General features: G+C 44.9%; 1 long non-coding RNA gene across 1 annotated transcript in view; it reads right to left on the reverse strand.

Annotated features, from left to right (window-relative positions):
* Nucleotides 1-7076, reverse strand: part of LOC137626571 (uncharacterized) — a 70851-nt gene extending 63775 nt beyond the window's left edge. Inside the window, exon 1 of the long non-coding RNA XR_011041057.1 lies at nucleotides 7047-7076. This is a non-coding gene — a long non-coding RNA (uncharacterized lncRNA). The remainder of the gene's footprint in view (nucleotides 1-7046) is intronic.
* Nucleotides 7077-12097: the final 5021 nt, after the last annotated feature.

Here is a 12097-nt window from a genome sequence, read left to right on the forward strand (position 1 = left end):
AAAACATTTCAAGAGACAGATTAAAAGGATATGGAATTAGGGAAGTGTAGTGGTTGAGCCCTCACCCACTACTGCACTCGCTGCTACGAATGGACCCAGTGTGTAGCAGTCCTCGTAAAGAGTCTGGACATCTTTCAAGTAAAATGACGCGAACACTGACTTGCTTCTCCAAAAGGTCGCGTCCATGATACTTTGCAGAGATCTATTTTGCTTAAAGGCCACGGAAGTTGCTATAGCTCTAATCTCATGCGTCTTAACCTTAAGCAAAGATCGGTCTTCCTCACTCAAGTGTGAATGAGCTTCTCGTATTAACAATCTGATAAAATATGACAAAGCATTCTTTGACATAGGTAAGGATGGTTTCTTAACCGAACACCATAACGCTTCAGATTTACCTCTTAAAGGCTTAGTACGAGCTAAATAGAACTTAAGAGCTCTAACGGGGCATAATGCTCTCTCTAACTCATTGCCCAAGATCTTTGATAAGCTAGGAATATCAAAAGATTTAGGCCAAGGACGAGAAGGCAGTTCATTCTTGGCTAGGAAACCAAGTTGAAGAGAACAAGAGGCTTTTTCTGTCGAAAAACCGATGTTCTTGCTGAAGGCATGAAGCTCACTGACTCTTTTAGCTGAGGCCAAGCACACCAGGAAAAGAGTCTTAAGAGTGAGATCCTTCAGGGAGGCTGAATGTAAAGGCTCAAACCTGTCTGACATGAGGAATCTTAGGACCACGTCTAAATTCCATCCAGGTGTAGCCAAACGACGTTCCTTAGAGGTCTCAAAAGACTTAAGGAGATCTTGTAGATCTTTATTGTTGGAAAGATCTAAGCCTCTATGCCGGAAGACCGAAGCCAACATGCTCCTGTAGCCCTTGATCGTGGGAGCTGAAAGGGAGCGAACTCTTCTCAGGTATAAGAGAAAGTCCGCGATTTGGGCTACAGAGGTACTGGACGAGGATACAGATACTGACTTGCACCAGTCTCGGAAGATTTCCCACTTCGATTGGTAAACTCTAATGGTAGAAGCTCTCCTCGCTCTTGCAATCGCACTGGCTGCCTCCTTCGAAAAGCCTCTAGCTCTCGAGAGTCTTTCGATAGTCTGAAGGCAGTCAGACGAAGAGCGTGGAGGCTTTGGTGTACCTTTTTTACGTGTGGCTGACGTAATAGGTCTACTCTTAGAGGAAGACTTCTTGGGAAGTCTACCAGCCATCGAAGTACCTCAGTGAACCATTCTCTCGCGGGCCAGAGGGGAGCAACTAACGTCAACCTTGTCCCTTCGTGAGAGGCGAACTTCTGCAGTACCTTGTTGACAATCTTGAATGGTGGGAATGCGTAAAGGTCTAGGTGAGACCAGTCTAGGAGAAAGGCATCTATATGTATTGCTGCTGGGTCTGGGACTGGAGAGCAATAGATTGGAAGCCTCTTGGTCATCGAGGTTGCAAATAGGTCTATGGTGGGTTGACCCCAAGTTGCCCAAAGCCTCTTGCACACATCCTTGTGGAGGGTCCATTCGGTTGGAATTACCTGACCTTTCCGACTGAGACAGTCTGCTAGAACGTTCAAGTCGCCCTGGATAAACCTCGTCACTAGGGATATGCCTCGATCTCTTGACCAGATGAGCAGGTCCCTTGCGATCTCGTACAGTGTCAGAGAGTGGGTACCTCCTTGTTTGGAAATGTACGCCAAGGCTGTGGTGTTGTCCGAGTTGACCTCCACCACTTTGTCTAGAAGGAGACTTTCGAAGCTTATCAAGGCCAGGTGAACTGCCAAAAGCTCCTTGCCGTTGATATGCATGCTCCTCTGACTTGAGGTCCACAGACCTGAGCATTCCCGACCGTCCAGTGTCGCACCCCAACCCAAATCCGATGCGTCTGAGAAGAGGACGTGGTTTGGTTTCTGAACTGCTAGGGGAAGTCCCTCTCGTAGACTGATATTGTCTTTCCACCAATTCAGGCAAGTCTTTACTTTTTTGGAAATCGGGATCGAGACCGCCTCTAGCGTCTTGTCCTTTTTCCAGTGAAAAGCTAGATGGAATTGTAGAGGTCGGAGGTGTAGCCTTCCTAGCGAGACAAACTGCTCCAGGGATGATAGAGTTCCTATCAGACTCATCCAATTCCTGACTGAGCAACGTTCTCTCTTCAACATCTTTTGGATTACGAGCAGGGCTTGATCTATTCTGGGGGCCGACGGAAAAGCCCGAAAAACTGGACTGCGAATCTCCATCCCTAAATACAGAATAGTTTGGGATGGGATCAGCTGGGACTTTTCCAAGTTGACCAGAAGTCCCAATTCCTTGGTCAGATCTAAAGTCCAATTGAGATCCTTCAGACAGCAATGACTGGACGAGGCTCTGAGAAGCCAGTCGTCCAAATAAAGGGAGGCTCGGATACCCGATAAATGAAGGAATTTTGCCACATTCCTCATAAGCCTCGTAAACACGAGAGGAGTAGGACTTAGGCCAAAGCACAGGGCCCGAAACTGGTACACCACATTGTCGAACACAAATCTCAGAAAAGGTTGGGAATCTGAGTGAATGGGGATGTGGAAGTAAGCGTCTCTTAGGTCTAGAGAGACCATCCAGTCTCCCTTTCTGACCGCTGCTAAAACTGACTTCGTGGTCTCCATGGTGAATTTTGTCTTTGTGACAAAGACATTCAGAGCACTGACGTCTAGCACCGGTCTCCAACCTCCTGTCTTCTTTGGTACTAGGAAGAGACGGTTGTAAAACCCCGGTGATTGAAGGTCCGAGACTTTGACCACCGCTCCCTTCTCTAGCAAAAGAGACACTTCTAGTTTCAGGGCTTGTCTCTTTGCTTCCTCTCGGTACCTGGGAGAGAGATCGATGGGGGACGTCGCTAGAGGAGGTTTGCGTACAAATGGGATTTTGTACCCCTCTCTGAGCAACCTCACAGACTGTTGATCTGCGCCTCTCTTCTCCCAGGCTTGCCAGAAGTTCTTGAGTCTGGCACCTACTGCTGTCTGAAGCTGCGGGCAGTCAGACTCTGCCTCGCGAGGACTTGGTTCCTTTCCTCTTTCCTCTCTTTCCTTCGGCACGAGTACTTCCCCTGCTGGGGGCTCTGCCACGAAAGGGCGGAATAAACCTGGACGCTGGCGTATCTATCCTAGGTCTAGCAGACAAGGCAGACGAAGGGGTCCCTTTGCGAGCCGAGGACGCAACCAAGTCATGGGTGTCCTTCTGCACAAGGGACAACGAAATTTCTTTAACCAAAAGTTCAGGAAACAAGAACTTAGATAAAGGGGCAAAGAGTAGCTCAGATCGTTGACAGGGCGTCACTCCTGCTGACAGAAAAGAGCACAGAGACTCTCGTTTCTTTAGGACTCCTGACGTAAACGAGGCGGAGAGCTCGTTGGATCCATCGCGGATGGCCTTATCCATGCAGGACATGATGAGTAAGGAAACATCTCTATCGGCTGATGAGATTTTCCTACTCAGGGCTCCCAAACACCAGTCAAGGAAGTTAAAAACTTCAAAAGCCCTAAAGATGCCCTTAAGTAGATGGTCCAGGTCTGAGGAGGACCAACTAATCTTCGAGCGTCTCATGGCTAGGCGGCGGGGAGAGTCTACAAGACTTGAGAAGTCGCCCTGGGCAGAGGCAGGAACTCCCAAGCCGAGAACTTCTCCCGTGGCATACCAGACGCTCGATCTAGACGAGAGTTTAGTCGGTGGAAAGGCAAAGGAAGTCTTCCCTAAACTCCTCTTGGTTTCTAACCAATCGCCTAACAGCCGTAAAGCTCTCTTGGATGAGCGAGAGAGAACGAGTTTTGTAAAGGCTGGCATGGCAGCAGGAACGCCTAAAACAAACTTAGACGGCGGCGAACGAGGAGCCACAGAGACAAAGTGTTCAGGGAACAACTCTTTAAAGATGAGCATGACTTTCTTAAAGTCCATAGATGGCGGAACTGCTCTAGGCTCATCAATATCTGAAGGATGATCCTCAGGCTGAGGGTCAGCAACGTCCTCATCTGAAAGTTCCTCATCTGATAACTGATGAGAAACAAGCACAGGGGTAGGCAATGCTTGACACGCAGCGTCCGCCCGCACTGGTGCATACGTGACGGAGCAGGACGCAGCGTCCTGAAACTGCTGAACAGTCTGGGAACTATCAACAACAACAACAGGTGCGTGAGGACGCACAGCGTCCACCCGAGACTGCTTAGACCGCCTGGGTTGTGCAGTCAAAACAACTCTAGGTTGCGGAGGTTGACGCACCGCGTCAAAACAAGTCAACTCTGATGGTTGGCGAACGTCCTGAACGTCACCAGTCGCATCAGTGAGTTGCCTAACGTCCACATTAGGTTGAAAGTCCACACGAGACCGCATCGGGTGTGGTACAACCCCAACTGGTTGACGTGAACTGGCAACACCAACGTCAACAGGACGCACAACAGAACGCTTGGGTGGCTGACGGCCAGGATCTCCATGAGATAAACGGCTAGGTTCAACGGAAACCTCCTCTGCGTTGTAATCTGCCATAAGGGACGCAAGCTTAGACTGCATGTCCTGCAGTATAACCCATTTAGGGTCTACGGTAACGGGTGCGGTAACAGCCGGGGTTAGCGTCTGAGACGGCACAACTTTGCCTTGCTTAGGCGGCGAGCAGTCATCCGATGACAGCAACGGGTCCGAACTGTCCCAATGACTACATCCGGGACGTTGGACCTGTCCTGAAGGGACCGATTTGCGTTTCAAAGGCCTAGAAACCTTGCTCCATGGTTTCTTGCGTGAAACGCCTTCGGACGACGAGGTAAAAATGGGCTCTCTCGTCTTATGGTAGGGGCGATCTTGACGAGATACGCCTGATACCATAGAGGGAACGTCTGTTCGCTGATCAAGGCCTCTCGAACCCATAAGTCGTACGACATTGCTTCTCCCCTGGGCTTGGGAGCTTGCAAGAGGTCCCGGACTAGGTGAACGACAGGCACGAACAGACGAACCCTCGGTCGCAACACTGTTCACAACACTTTGCGCACTAATCACTTTCCCACTTTCCGCCGTGGCACTGTGGCACTTAAGTTCCTTCACGTCAGCCATGAGTTGATTACGGTCACTTGCTAACGCTTCAACCCTCTCCCCCAAGGCATGGATAGCACGTAACATGTCTTGCATCGACGGTTCCTGAGTGCTAGAAGGGGGGTTAGGAACAACCACTACAGGGGAAGGATTAGGTTCAGGGGCATGTGGAGAGGAAAAATCTACGGACCTAGAAGAACTTCTCCTTACCCTATCTCTCTCTAGTCTGCGTGTGTACTTATCATATTCGATAAAATCGAATTCCGAAAGGCCCACGCATTCCTCACACCGATCTCCCAATTGACAGGTTTTACCATGACAATTGGAACAAACAGTATGAGGGTCGAGAGAAGCCTTTGGAAGACGCCTATTACAGTCCCTAGCATTACACTTTCGAAACCTAGGTACTTGAGAAGGGTCAGCCATTTTGAATTAGTCAAAGAAAATTCCAAAAACTATCCAAGTCATCAACAAATAATCCGATTCAATAAAGAGTTCAAGAGTTTATGTTGAAGAAAAACACCTGTACTGCGAAAGCTCAAACCAAAATAAAGTACTTCACCAAAGATGATGGGAAAACTCCAGGTTCTACAGCGAGTATAAGTACGTCTTATCGTCAACGTCGACAGAGAAGAATTGAAGGTTTTGTTTACATTCGAGAGTGGTATCTGGCCGACAGTTGGCGCTGGTGGGCACACCCGCAACCTGCATAGCGATCGCTCGCGAGTTTTTTGAGTATGTTGTCTGTCGAGCCCCAGAGTTGCAGCTATTATATATTCACCGGCTAAGTTTAATATTTAAAAAAAATTGTTTTCCTTTAGTGAATAATAATGTACTTTCACTGAATTTGACCTTCATTTCAACAGCAAATAAATAACAAAACCCATTAGCTATGAACAGGGATATTTATTTAGAAATTTAATGGTTTTTGATCGGCCGTGTGCTCGCGGAATAAGAAAAAATCAAGGTCTGTACTGGCAAGCGGTACATGCCGAGTTGCGCACACCAACCCCACTGATTATTATTTTTTAATTAAGGTTCAGTTTGCAGTGAAAATAAATTTCATTTTCGAAGAAAACAGATGTTTTTCTTTACGAAACACCGGTTTTTTAAGTGGAAAAGATTTTACCGTCCTCAACTGTAAAAAAATATAGGCAATAAGGTAAATTACGTGTTAATTCTGAAGATATGATTAATCAAATGTTAATTCTAAAAGACGACTCTACCAGGAGGAATCAGACCTTATACCTAAATATGTGTAGTGAGGTTTAATAGGTCGTAGGAGAGGACTTGGTGTGGACCCAGAAACTCGGCCTTACCAACAGCAAAGAAGACGGCTGGCACATAATACTAGCATCTAATACCTACTTCTATCTATATCTAGATCTGCCTGCTGAGACATCAGCAGCCATTGCCTGGCCATGCCTGATCCTAGCATCTCATACATACTTCTACCGGTGCTATTATAATATGCTATCTACCGTCGAATTTCTACTATAGTATGGTATCTACCACAAAATGTTATCTACCGTCAATGTTAATCCTCCTGTTTGATGAGGATTATCAAACAGATTACTTACCACCAGTATGTTATCCTCATTGGACTTTAATGATAGTTTAATAATATTTATTGAAAGGAAAACATAGATGCATAATTATAAGCAGTTTGTAAGTTAGGTTAGGTTGGATTGAGTTACGTTAGGTTAGGTTAGGTTATCAAGTCGGTAGTGATCCTCCTTGTTAGAGGCGGATTAGCAAGTAGACCGTATCCTTAGGGACTGATGGTAGGTATCATACTATAGTCAGAGAGGGGTGGTAGATAGCAAAATCGGCTGTAGATAGCATACTATAATAGCACCCTTCTACCTATATCTAGCCGTGTCACGGCTAAATAAATAGAAATGTGAATGTTGATTTCAATTATAAGGTATATTAGCTTTATATTAGATTTTTTTGGGGAAAGTCTGCTATAATACAATGGTTAGAAATAGTTAAGAAAACAAAACAATAAGTACTTTCGACAGGTGGATTTTGTGTCCAAGACTAGGGTTTGTTTACGTTTTTTCAAAACAACAAATATGTGATCTACCTAGACAGCGTACCCACTTTCAAATAATTATTCACTGTTTACTTGTAATTCTCCCTCTCTTCTGAATTCACCTAATTTTATTTCAACTTTACTGTATTTAAAAAAAATTAAGCTTAACGTTATCGTCAATTACAAGCTATTCAAAAGTTATAAATGGAAAATTATTAAACATCATTATGACCACTCCTGAGAAAAATCAATATGGCGTCACTGCTTTTGGGTAAAAATCTTATTCTATATCAATTACTTTCTATTAATTTACATCTCGCCTTTTACAATTCTCTTCCCTCCTCTCTCAAATGTTAATATTTTTATTTACTATCAATAGTACACAAGTTTATGTAATTTTAATGAAAAAGTGCTATTTTGTTTTTGAACACCCATTCCTTTCTTTTGTATAAATATATTGCATTAAATGAGAAAAATGTGGCCTATTGTCTAGTACTTCTCCAAGATATCAGTTTTGGTCAAAATAACATCATACGCGTCATTTCATTATCAGGTTATTCAGTTTATTTACATTATTCATCGCAAAAGTTAGTTACAAAATGCGGATTCATGTATACTGTATCCATACAGTATACAGTGAACACTGTATTTGTCAATATCTAAAATTCCATTGGGAAAATTATCCAAAACAATTTCCTTAAATTTAATATAAAGAGGCTCAAATTTCATTTTTATTATAAAGACTTTATTATTATTATTATTATTATTATTATTATTATTATTATTATTATTATTATTATTATTACCAAAAGCTAGGCTATAACTCTAGTTGGAAAAGCCTAAGGGATCTAACAGGGGAAAATAGCCCAGTAAGGAAAGGAAATAAGGATATAAATGAACTACAAGAGAAGAATAATGATCAAAATGAAATATTTCAAGAACAGTAACATTAAATTAGATCCTTCACATATTAACTATAAAAACTTGAAAAAAAAAACAAGAGGAAGAGAAATTAGACAGAATAATGTGCCCGAGTGGACCCTCAAGCGAGAGAACTTTGATCCAAGACAGTGGAAGACCATGGTATAGAGGCTATGGCACTACGCAAGACTAGAGAACAATGGTTTGATTTTGAAGTGTCCTTCTCCTAGATGAGCTGCTAAAGAGTCTGTTTTACCCGTAGCAAGGGGAAAGTAGCCACTGGATAATTACATTGTTGTAGTTAACCCTTTGGGTGAAGATGAATTGTTTAGTAATCTCAGTGTTGGGTGTCAGGTGTATGAGGAAAGAGGAGAATGTGTAAAGAATAGGCCAGACTATTCGGTGTATGTGTAAGCAAAAGGAAAATAAGGCCTAACCAGAGAGCAGGATCCAATCTACTACGGCCTGGCCAGACAAAGGACCCAATAACTCTCTAGCAGCAGTATGTGAATGGGTGGGTGCTGCCCTAGCCAACCTACTACCTTTGTGTAGGCAAAGGGGAAAATGAACCGTAACCAGAGAGCAGGATCCAATCAACATTTAACACTAAATAAAAAAAAACTTTCACAGTCCCCTGCTTTTAGGGGTTGTGGTAGCCTTTTGGCTTGGCAATATGCTGGACTGGGGTTCGTGACCCGTTCAAGGTAGTGGCTAAGGATGGGGTGTTTGGGGGATCCTAAAGGTCTACCTACTCATTTATCAGCATATATTTGTTTACATGCCCAGTCTCTAGGGCATTGGCAATGTCCCCTGCATCTGCCATTCACGAGTAACCTTTAAAATAAAAACCTGCTATTGCTGGTCCACAAGACTTCAGGTTAGTTACCTCTGCCAACGAAGTTGGAAGGAGGTTACGTTTTCGTCCCTGTTTACGGGTTTATTTGTGTGTGTGTTTGTGAACAGCTTCCTGGCCACAATTTTAATCGTAGTGTAATGAAACTTGCAGGATTAACTTTTATATGAAATAGCTGGGAATGATAAAATATTGGAAGGTCAAGGTCAAAGGTCAAGATCACTGTCAAGTAAAATGTCCAGTTCATGTAATAAGCCATAAGTTTGGATATCGTTATCACAGAGACTTCAAACTTGGTTCATATTTGAGTGTGTGGAAATCCACGCCAATTAATACATGTTAAGGTCAAAGGTCAAGGTCGAGCTAAAGGTTGAGAAATAAGTTGCCGAGGGGGAGGTCTGCGCTCTAATTTTTGTATTGTAATAACAGTGTTATCATATCAGTTATTTAGTGATTATTGAAAGTGTAATATTAAGAATTTGTATAGTTGTTGGATGCCTTCTCATGTGAGACTGCTAACGTGACAACATCTAGTTAATTCATATCAATGTCTTCAGTTGCGAAGAAAAAATAAATTATATTGATAATCAGAACTTCATTTTCATCTTTAGCAGTTCCCGTACAACATGATACACTTGCCCAAGCAAGAGAACTCTACCCCGAGACAGTGGAAGACCATGATAGAGAAGTTATGGCACTATCCAAGACTAGAGAACAATGGTTTGATTTTGGAGTGTCCTTCTCCTAGCAAAGCTGCTTACTATAGCTTAAGAGTCTCTTCTACCCTCACCAACAAACCAACATTATATAAATATATATATATATATATATATATATATATATATATATATATATATATATATATATATATATATATATATATATATATATATATATACATATATATATATATATATATATATATATATATATATATATATATATATATATATATATATATATATATATAGACAGTGAGACGAGCTATCACCTACACCTGACGGTTTATTCAAACAGGTGCGAGAATATATTACAAGGTGCAGACGGAAATGTAGCATGCGCGCTGGCGCCAATCTGGCCGGAACCAACCGCCACAAAACGTGTGTTTCTTCACACGTACAAATACTCGAAATACAAGTTAATGAAATAATGCAATGTAATGAGAAATACATGAAATTGTAGCAATGAGGGAGCGGAACAAATACAAATAGCCACAGTGTGGGGAAAGGAGAATTCAAATGAAATGGAGAATTCGATGAGAATGCTGAACGACGGAGGGAGCTATGTCCTTACAAGTACCCCCCCCCCCCCTCAAGACATCAGGCGGCGTAGAAGACTGATGAGGCTAGTCTTCGTATCGTTTCGGGCATCGTAGAGCTCCTCTTGTTTTTGAACAAAGGGGCGCGTCAGCGGTCGGGCGTATGGATAGCTACCTCTTGTCGTTGTTTGTTGCTCTTCTTCTCATTGGGCGCCTTATTTTGAGGTGGCACTCTGGATCTGCCAGGTCCCGCAGAGGCAGTGTCGCTTCCTTCGAGAAACGCCGGTTTCACGCGGTCTATTGAGACCCAGTCCTCCTGGCCATGCACGTCGAGAAGGAAGGCTTTCGTCGTTTTACTGATGACTCTGTAGGGGCCGCGATAGAGTCTGGTCAGCGGCTGTCGATGAGCGTCGACGCGGACGAAAACATATCCGCAGTCGTCCAGGTTCCTCGACTTGAAATGCTTAGTTCTGTCCTGATAAGTTTTAAGACATGGCCTGAACTTCTTGGCGATGTCCCTAAGGTGATCCAGCAGCGTGTCGTCGGTTCATGTTGGAAAGAATTCGCCGGGAACTGTGAGCGCCTCTCTGTAAACCTTTTCAGCGGGCGATGGCTCACCATCTGCGCGAGGGGCGGTGCGAAGGCCGAGAAGTACCCAAGGAAGGCGTAATTTCCAGTCCGTGTCCGTACAGCTCGCCCTCAGGGACGCCTTGAGGCCGCGATGAGTTCGTTCGACCATGCCGTTTGCTGCAGGGTTGTATGCCGTGGTGCTGTGGAGTGTCATTCCCATTAGGTTTGCCAGAGTGAGCCATATCTTTGACAGGAAAGGGGGACCTCTGTCAGTCATGATGTCGTCAGGAACGCCAAATCTGCTCACCCAGCTTGACAAAAGGGCTTCAGCGCATGCTTGGGTCGTAGCTTCGGTCATCGGTGATGCTTCCAACCACCTCGTGGAGCGATCGATGATAGTCAGCAGGTAGCGAGCAGATCCCGAAGGCGGCAAAGGTCCCATGACGTCGATGTGGATGTGACCGAAACGCATTTTCGGTTGGGGAAAATCACCTATCCCCGATTCAGTGTGACGGCTAATCTTGCTTGTCTGGCAATTAATGCATATCTTTGCCCATTCCCGGGTGTCCTTTTTGATCCCTAGCCAGATAAACTTCTCAGACAGGAGGCGAGCAGTGGTGCGTCCCGAGGGGTGTGAAATTCCATGGATGATGTCGAATATCTTCCTTCTGCATGAATCGGGAATCCAGGGACGTGGGCGGCCGGTGCTGGTGTCGCAGAGGATGGTCACTCCTGCCGGCTGGAGGGGAACTGCAGTTATCTTGAGCGTAGATGGCCGCGTCAGGTGATTCTGTGCCTCTAGGTCAGTGCGCTGCTCGGATGCGAGGTCGGCGTAGTCAATTCCCAGATGGATTGCGTTGATTTCAATCCTTGAAAGGGCGTCTGCGACTGGGTTTTTCTTTCCAGGAACGTAGCTTATGGTGCAACCGAATTCGGCAATTGCTGCGAGATGGCGTTGTTGTCAAGAAGAACAATGCGTCTGTCGATTTTGTGAAGGCGTGTACCCTGAGGGGTTGATGGTCCATCGCAATGGTGAAGGGTGTGATCTCCAGGATGTACCTGAAGTGGCGGATGGCGAGGTAGATGGCGTGGAGCTCCCTGTCGAAGGTGCTGTATCTTGTTTCGGCGGGTTTCAGCTTTCTGCTGAAGAATGCCAATGGTCGTGGAGAACCATCGACAAGCTGTTCCAGCACAGCTCCACAGGCAACATTGCTGGCGTCGGTCGTCAGTCGCAGAGGGGCGTTGTCGTCGAAGTAAGCCAGGGTGGTGGCCTTTGCGAGGGCGTCCTTTGTCCGGGTGAATGCGCGTTGTTGTGGGAAACCCCACTCAAGTTTCTTCGCCTTTCCCTTCAGGACGTCGTCGATGGGGGTCAGGGTCTGTGCGATGTTAGGGATGAAGCACCTGTAGTAATTAACCATCCCCAGGA

The sequence above is a fragment of the Palaemon carinicauda genome, chromosome 34, assembly GCF_036898095.1.
Source record: "Palaemon carinicauda isolate YSFRI2023 chromosome 34, ASM3689809v2, whole genome shotgun sequence".
NCBI classification, from domain to species: Eukaryota; Metazoa; Arthropoda; class Malacostraca; order Decapoda; family Palaemonidae; genus Palaemon; species Palaemon carinicauda.